The 7,585-nt window shown below is 44.1% G+C and overlaps 1 non-coding gene across 1 annotated transcript; it reads left to right on the top strand.

Annotated features, from left to right (window-relative positions):
* The first annotated feature begins 5,149 nt into the window (after positions 1 to 5,149).
* LOC125541848 lies at positions 5,150 to 5,253 on the top strand. The gene has a single exon (XR_007297693.1). It is a non-coding gene; the product is annotated as a small nucleolar RNA R71 (small nucleolar RNA).
* The last annotated feature ends 2,332 nt before the right edge of the window (positions 5,254 to 7,585 follow it).

The following is a 7,585-nucleotide window of genomic DNA, read 5'->3' as shown; positions in this document are numbered from 1 at the left end:
CAATTCAACCACACCTGGAAACTTAATATCTACAGCAAAGTGTTTAGTAGCAAAGTAATATGATAGTAGTGGTAACGATAGAAAAAGGTAACGGTAGCAAAAGTAGTGTTTTTGTTATTTTGTAGTGATTGTAACAATAGCAATGGAAAAGTAAATAAGCGGAGGACAATATATGGAAAGCTCGTAGGCATTGGATCGGTGATAGAGAATTATGCCGGATGCGGTTCATCATGTAACAGTCATAACCTAGGGTGACACAGAACTATCTCCAATTCATCAATGTAATGTAGGCATGTATTCCTAGTATAGTCATACGTGCTTATGGAAAAGAACTTGCATGACATCTTTTGTCCTACCCTCCCGTGGCAGCGGGGTCCTAGCAAAAACTAAGGGATATTAAGGCCTCCTTTTAATAGAGTACCGGACGAAAGCATTAACACATAATCAATAAATGAACTCCTCAAACTACGATCATCACCGGGAGTGGTCCCGATTATTGTCACTTCGGGATTGCCGGATCATAACACATAGTAGGTGACTATAGACTTGCAAGATAGGATCAAGAACTCACATATATTCATGAAAACATAATAGGTTCAGATCTTAAATCATGGCACTCGGGCCCTAGTGACAAGCATTAAGCATAGCAAAGTCATAGCAACATCAATCTCATAACATAGTAGATACTAGGGATCAAACCCTAACAAAACTAACTCGATTACATGATAAATCTCATCCAACCCATCACCGTCCAGCAAGCCTACGATGGAATTACTCATGCACGGCGGTGAGCATCATGAAATTGGTGATGGAGGATGGTTGATGATGACGACGGCTACGAACTCCCCTCTCCGGAGCCCCCAACGGACTCCAGATCAGCCCTCCCGAGAGAGTTTAGGGCTTGGCGGCGGCTCTGTATCGTAAAACGCGATGAATCTTTCTCCCTGATTTTTCTCTCTCCGAACACAAATATATAGAGTTGGAGTTGAGGTCGGAGGAGCTCCAGGGGGCCCACGAGGTAGGGGCGCGCATAGGGGGGGCAGGCGCACCCCCCATCCTCGTGGCTAGGGTGTGCGCCCCCTGGTCTTGATCTTTTGCCAGTATTGTTTATTATTTCCAAAAATAGTCTACGTGAAGTTTCAGGTCATTCCGAGAACTTTTGTTTCTGCACATAAATAACACCATGGCAATTCTGCTGAAAACATCATCAGTCCGGGTTAGTTCCATTCAAATCATCAAGTTAGAGTCCAAAACAAGGGCAAAAGTGTTTGGAAAAGTAGATACCACGGAGACGTATCATTACAACACAAGATTCACTACTAGTAACCTGAATGTAACGGACAAATAACGAATGGGCGATTCACATATATTGAAATGGTGTAAAACAGAGTACAATCTATCAAGTATCCACCCTAATTGTTCATAGAAATTACACACACACATACAAACACACGCGCGCACACGCACACACTCACTCACACACAGAGAGGGGGAGAGACGAAGAACATCAACGGTTTGGAATTCAGAGAAGAAGTAGGGGCATCAGGGAGAGAGGAGCGGCAGCAGGTTCGTGGGAGAGGGAGCAGCAGCAGTTCAGTTCAGAGAGAAGCAGTAGCAAGAGGTGGAGGAGAGAAGGAGCAGCAGTAGGGGCTCAGGAAGAGCAACAACAAGATTAGGAGAAGAGGAGCAGCAGGAACATGGAGTTAGGGAAGAGCAGCAGGGGCATGAGGGCTTAGAGAAGAGCTGCAGTAGAGGGAGGTTGAGAGAGCAGCAGGAAGGCGATGGGGAAGAAGAGGGGCAGCAGGAAGGACTTCGGGAAGAAGAAGAGCGGCAGTGCTGTGAGGTGTTGGTCGCATGAAGGATCAGACACCTCATTCCTCCCCTCGTCTGGTTGGGCGCGAGAGATGGCGGTGGTGATGGATGGAGGAGTTGCGGCGGCGCACTGGAGTGGTGATGATGGCGCTGGTGGAGGCGGAGTGGATAGATGGCTGGGTGGCGCACCGCCACGCCGGCCTGGCCGTCGCGGCGTCCGGAGGTGGAGAAGGAGGGGTGAGGGAGATAGAGATGTGCTAGGCCCGATTTGGGAATGGAGGCTGCTAGGGATTTTGATCCCCTCCGATCAGATCTGAACGTTTTCATTTGGCCCTCCTTCCTCCTTCTTTTGGGACAAGATGATCCCTCCACTTTTTAAGCTAGCCCCCCTAATCTTTAATCTTATTCAAGCTTGAGTCCCTCTTTCTTCTCTTCTTTCCTGTGATCTTGTTCCTCAATTCTTTCTAGACAGAAACTTGTAGATAATAGTGCCTTGTCGCACTTTTCTACAATAGAAACAAACAAATAGTCACTACCTCTTTTGTGAATATCATTTGAATATTCGATAATTCTAGGCAAGAAACGATTGACATATCTCAATAAATGGTGAATTTGTGTGCCCAAATTATATATATGAAATGTGCTTATCAAGTTCCCCCACACTTAAATCTTTGCTTGTCCTCAAGCAAAGGAATATGAAAAGAGCATGATTGTGAATAGTGAGCTGACTAGATAATGACAAGTGAAGTAGATCTCCAAACATAGCATGATTTGAACTTTGCTAGTGAAAATCAATGGTTAGGAGTGCTACAAGGCAGTAGGATACTAATAAGCATGACCATTTTAAACTTTCACAATGATAAAATAGGATCAACAAGTTTAAGTGATGACTGTGCCAAATGGTTCCTAAAGAGAGCATGATCCCGAGAACAAAATGAACTGGAATTAAATCTTGTGATCAAATCACTTATTTACAGAGATATAACATTGTGGTTGATCCACTTATGGAATTTGAAAGAAACACACATATTATTTTATTAGTCTCACCGAAGGAACAAACCACCGATCCCGAGAACATGGTATACACCTGGTGTCGGTGTCAAAACCGGTGGATCTCGGGTAGGGGGTCCCGAACTGTGCGTCTAAGGCGGATGGTAACAGGAGGCAGGGGACATGATGTTTTACCTAGGTTCGGGCCCTCTTGATGGAGGTAAAACCCTACATCCTTCTTGATTTATTCTTGATAATATGAGTAGTACAAGAGTTGATCTACCACGAGATCGGAGAGGCTAAACCCTAGAAGCTAGCCTATGGTATGATTGTATGTATATGATCTATCGACTAGCCTGGCCTCAGTTTATATAATGCACCAGAGGCCTAGGATAACAAGAGTCCTAATCGAATACGCCGGTGGGGAGGAGTCCTTGTCTTGATCACCAAGTCTTGTGGAATCTTCCATGTATGTGGCAGTTGTCTGAACTGGCCCATGAGTATACGGCCATGGGGGTCCTCGGCCCAATCTAACAGATCGGGAGACGACGTGGTGAGTACCCCCTAGTCCAGGACACCGTCACCTGGCTCAACCAATTATTAGTTTTTTTATTATTGTCTCCCCAAAGGAACATACCACCGATCCAGAGAACATGGTATACACCTAGTTCGACAATTGGATTTTTATGAAATGATTAATTAGTGTCCAAGCTAACCAAATTTCACATGCCACCGATCCAGGGAACATGACATGCTACTGTAGGTAGATTAGACTTATATTTATTATAACATATTGAACAAAGGAATTAGAATGGCATGAAACATAAGGAAGGAAACAAGAATCATCACTCATCCATGTTTGCTTCACATGCTACCGATCCAGAGAACATAGCATGCTAATCCATAGTGGTTAAGTGATTGCTCTGAATGGGAACACACTTGGCACAAAATCAGCATCTAACACTTGATGATATAGGCGTATCAAGGTAAAAGCAGAAAATGATAAAGTTTATTAGTGCACTAGGGATTTGAGCACTCAAAACTAATAGTTCTCACTAATTTCAGCAAAGCACGCATGGTGTAGATCACTGGTTTACAAGGCATTTAGAAATCAAGTTCACAAATTCACATCAAGCACAACGCCAAAGGTGAATTTCAGCATGACAACAATTAAGAAATGGCTCAAGCTACCCAGATATCAAATGATTACAGCATGCATCAATGGGTGATGATTTCAGATTGGGTCATGAAAGCTCACCGGGCTTTTGTGATGTAGGTCTCGCTCAATCTCTCTCTAAACTGCAGCTCTACTCCTTTTGCTCTTCTCGATCCACATGCATGCTCAAGCTTCTCTTCCTCGTATGTGATCATTGCTTCTCCTCATCACCATGCTATGAATCCACCAGGATCCCAGGGAATGTCATCTCAAACTCGGTCAACTCGCAGTAAATGGTGCACAAGCATAAACCTGAAAGAGCACTCAACAAACAAGCCAATACAAGTGATAGGGACAGTGCCCTCTAAGTCATCAATAAAGTATCCTATCACATAAGCATATTTATTGAGAATATGATAAATAGATATCATCAATAAATCGCATGGTGCATAGGCATTATCCATGATATTGCAGGTCTTGTCCAGAAGGCTCAGATCATACCTGAGATAGTTAGGAAGAAGCTTCAGGACTACCTCAATTGAAGATACCAATTGAGGTGTGGTAGTAGAAATTTCCACCGGACTCGTGTCAACAAGTGAAATAGTAGAGCTTGGCTCCTTGACATCTGAATCCACCTCATCATAATTAACCATGAAGCTCTCCATCTCTGGCTCAAGTGTTGAGGAATCAATGCGGCTAACATCATCGAAGGTGAACTTCTCCATATCTGGCTCTAGCAGCACATGATCGATATCAACTAAAGGCGACTCCTCAATATCATAAACAACTAACTGCAGCTCTGGCTCATCCATGGAAGAATCATCGCAATGCAAAACTAAATCTCTAACACTGGTATCCATATGATCTGAAGTGTGTGTGCCAACTACGATGGTGTCATCATCATCAAAGATAATCCATGAAAGCTCAATCTTGTCACACGGAGAAACTGGTTCCAGCTTTTGTGTAAGACATTCTTGCTGACATGAAGTGAATTGTTGCAAGCAAGCAACTGAATCAGAGGTGGGCTTCTCATTGTACCACTGAAGTTGGTGGAAGGCTATGTTCTCAATCAGCAGAAAAGCATCATCAAGTGTCTTGTTTGTAATAGCTCCACCCGATGCCATATCGACGTAAGCTCGAGTGTCCGAAGTCAATCCTCTATAGAATATCTGCAGCTCTAACCATCTCTCGAGCCCGTGGTTAGGACATCTCCTGAATAAGGCTTTGTACCTCTCCCAAGCATCATACAAGCTCTCGCCTTCACGCTGAACGAAGCTGAAGATCTCATCTCGAATTGCGGACTGCTTGTGTAGTGGGAAATATTTATCCAAGAAAGCTCATGATATCTCGTTCCAACTGAATGATCTTGATGGCAAGGATCGATACCAAGCACGAGCATCATCTCGGAGAGAGAATGTGAACAGCATGCAATTGATAGCATCTTGAGGAACTCCATGGTACTTGACTGTACCTGAATACTCCATGACTCGGTGTAAATGCTCATAGGGATCCTCAGTAGGCAGTCCTCCAAACTGATGTTGTTGAACCAAAGCAATAAGACCAGGCTTTAGCTCAAAATTTTCCGCCCCAAAAGATGGCCAAAGTGGCCCTGTGAAATAGCATTGGTTGCTTGGCATCCAAACATCACGAAGCATCGCCACATCTCAACCAAGTGTAACTATCAATCAGCCTGTAAATAGTTCAGATTTCCTACGCACGCTCATAAACAGTAAATACTAGTCAGAAGGTTAGTATCCTATTAAGCCGAAGCAACAGCAATGAAAAAAATATAAAAGAAACACAGAAAATGAAATACACGATAAATTAAACAAGGAAATAAAGTAAACCTAGTCTATAGTGTAACATAATCGCTCGACGCTAGTCCCCGACAACGGCGCCAAAATGATCAGTTGTAGGTACACTGGGGTTTTAACGCCCCATTCTGTGAGTGTCGTGTTCTCCACAGGGACTAGGCGACATCAACTATATTCGGCTAAAGCTAGGTAACACGATATTGGGTGATGAAAGCGGAAAATAAAACCTAAACTAACAAGGTTATTCCTGAAGATCGCCGACTAACAGAATGTGAACAAGGAAAAGAGAACAAGATTGTCTTCACTATATTTTTGGTGTTTTCTGTTTTACTTGAGAATTAAAAATGCTAACACAAGCAGACTTCAAATATAATATAAAAGCTAGAAAGTAAGAAAAGGTCTAGTGCAAGATTGTAAGACAGGAACAGAAATGGTTCATATCACTATCATGTATATCACAAGAAATTGAGACAACATAAAAGAAACACATGTACTGGAACCTATCACAGGGACAAAGAATCAAACATGTTCATACATCTGACTTCACAATGAACAGTTACAACACAAGATTCACAACTAGTAACCTGAATGTAACGGACAAATAACGAACGGGCGATTCACATATATTGAAGTAGTGTAAAACAGAGTACAATCTATCAAGTCTCCACTCTAATTGTTCACAGAAATTACACACACATACAAACACACACACAGGCACACGCACACACTAACTCACACACAGAGAGGGGGGAGACGAAGAACAGGAACAATTTGGAATTCAGAGAGGAAGTAGGGGCATCAGGGAGAGAGGAGCAGCAACAGGTTCGTGAGAGAGGGAGCAGCACCAGTTCGGTTCAGAGAGAAGCAGGAGCAAGAGGTGGAGGAGAGAAGGAGCAGCAGCAAGGGTTCAGGAAGAGCAACAACAAGATTAGGAGAAGAGGAGCAGCAGGAACATGGAGTTAGGGAAGAGCGGCAGGGGCATGAGGGCTTAGAGAAGAGCTGCAGCAGAGGGAGGTTGAGAGAGCAGCAGGAAGGCGATGGGGAAGAAGAGGGGCAAAAGGAAGGACTTCAGGAAGAAGAAGAGAAGCAGGGGTGTGAGGTGTTGGTCGCGCGGAGGATCAGACACCTTGTGCCTCCCCTCGTCTTGTCGGGCGCGCGAGATGGCGGCGGTGATGGATGGAGGAGTTGCGGCGGCGCAGTGGAGTGGTGATGATGGCGCTGGTGGAGGCAGAGTGGATAGATGGCTGGGTGGCGCACCGCCACGCCGGCCTGGCCGTCGTGGCAGCCGGAGGTGGAGAAGGAGGGGTGAGGGAGAGAGAGATGTGCCAGGCCCGATTTGGGAATGGAGGCTGCTAGGGATTTTGATCCCCTCCGATCAGATCTGAACGTTTTCAGTTTGGCCCTCCTTCCTTCTTTTGGCACAAGATGATCCCTCCACTTCTTAAGCTAGCCCGCCCTAAGCTTTAATCTTCTTCAAGCTTGAGTCCCTCTTTATTCTCTTCTTGCCCGTGATCTTGTTCCTCAATTCTTTCTAGACAAAAACTTGTAGATTATAGTGCCTTGTCGCACTTTTCTGCAAAAGAAACAAACAAATAGTCACGACCTCTTTTGTGAATATCATTTGAATATTCGATAATTCTAGGCAAGAAACGATTGATATATCTCAATAAATGGTGAATTTGTGTGCCCAAATTATATATATGAAATGTGCTTATCAGCACTAATTTTGCTAGTTGGAAGCATGAGATGAAAATGCATATTCTTGGGCATAATCCTGTCATTTGGGATATTGTGTGTATTGATTTGCAAGGTG

Source organism: Triticum urartu, chromosome 2 (genome assembly GCF_003073215.2).
Source record: "Triticum urartu cultivar G1812 chromosome 2, Tu2.1, whole genome shotgun sequence".
Classification (NCBI taxonomy): Eukaryota; Viridiplantae; Streptophyta; class Magnoliopsida; order Poales; family Poaceae; genus Triticum; species Triticum urartu.
Note: the sequence above shows the minus strand (reverse complement) of the source record. Positions and strands in the feature narration are given on the sequence as shown.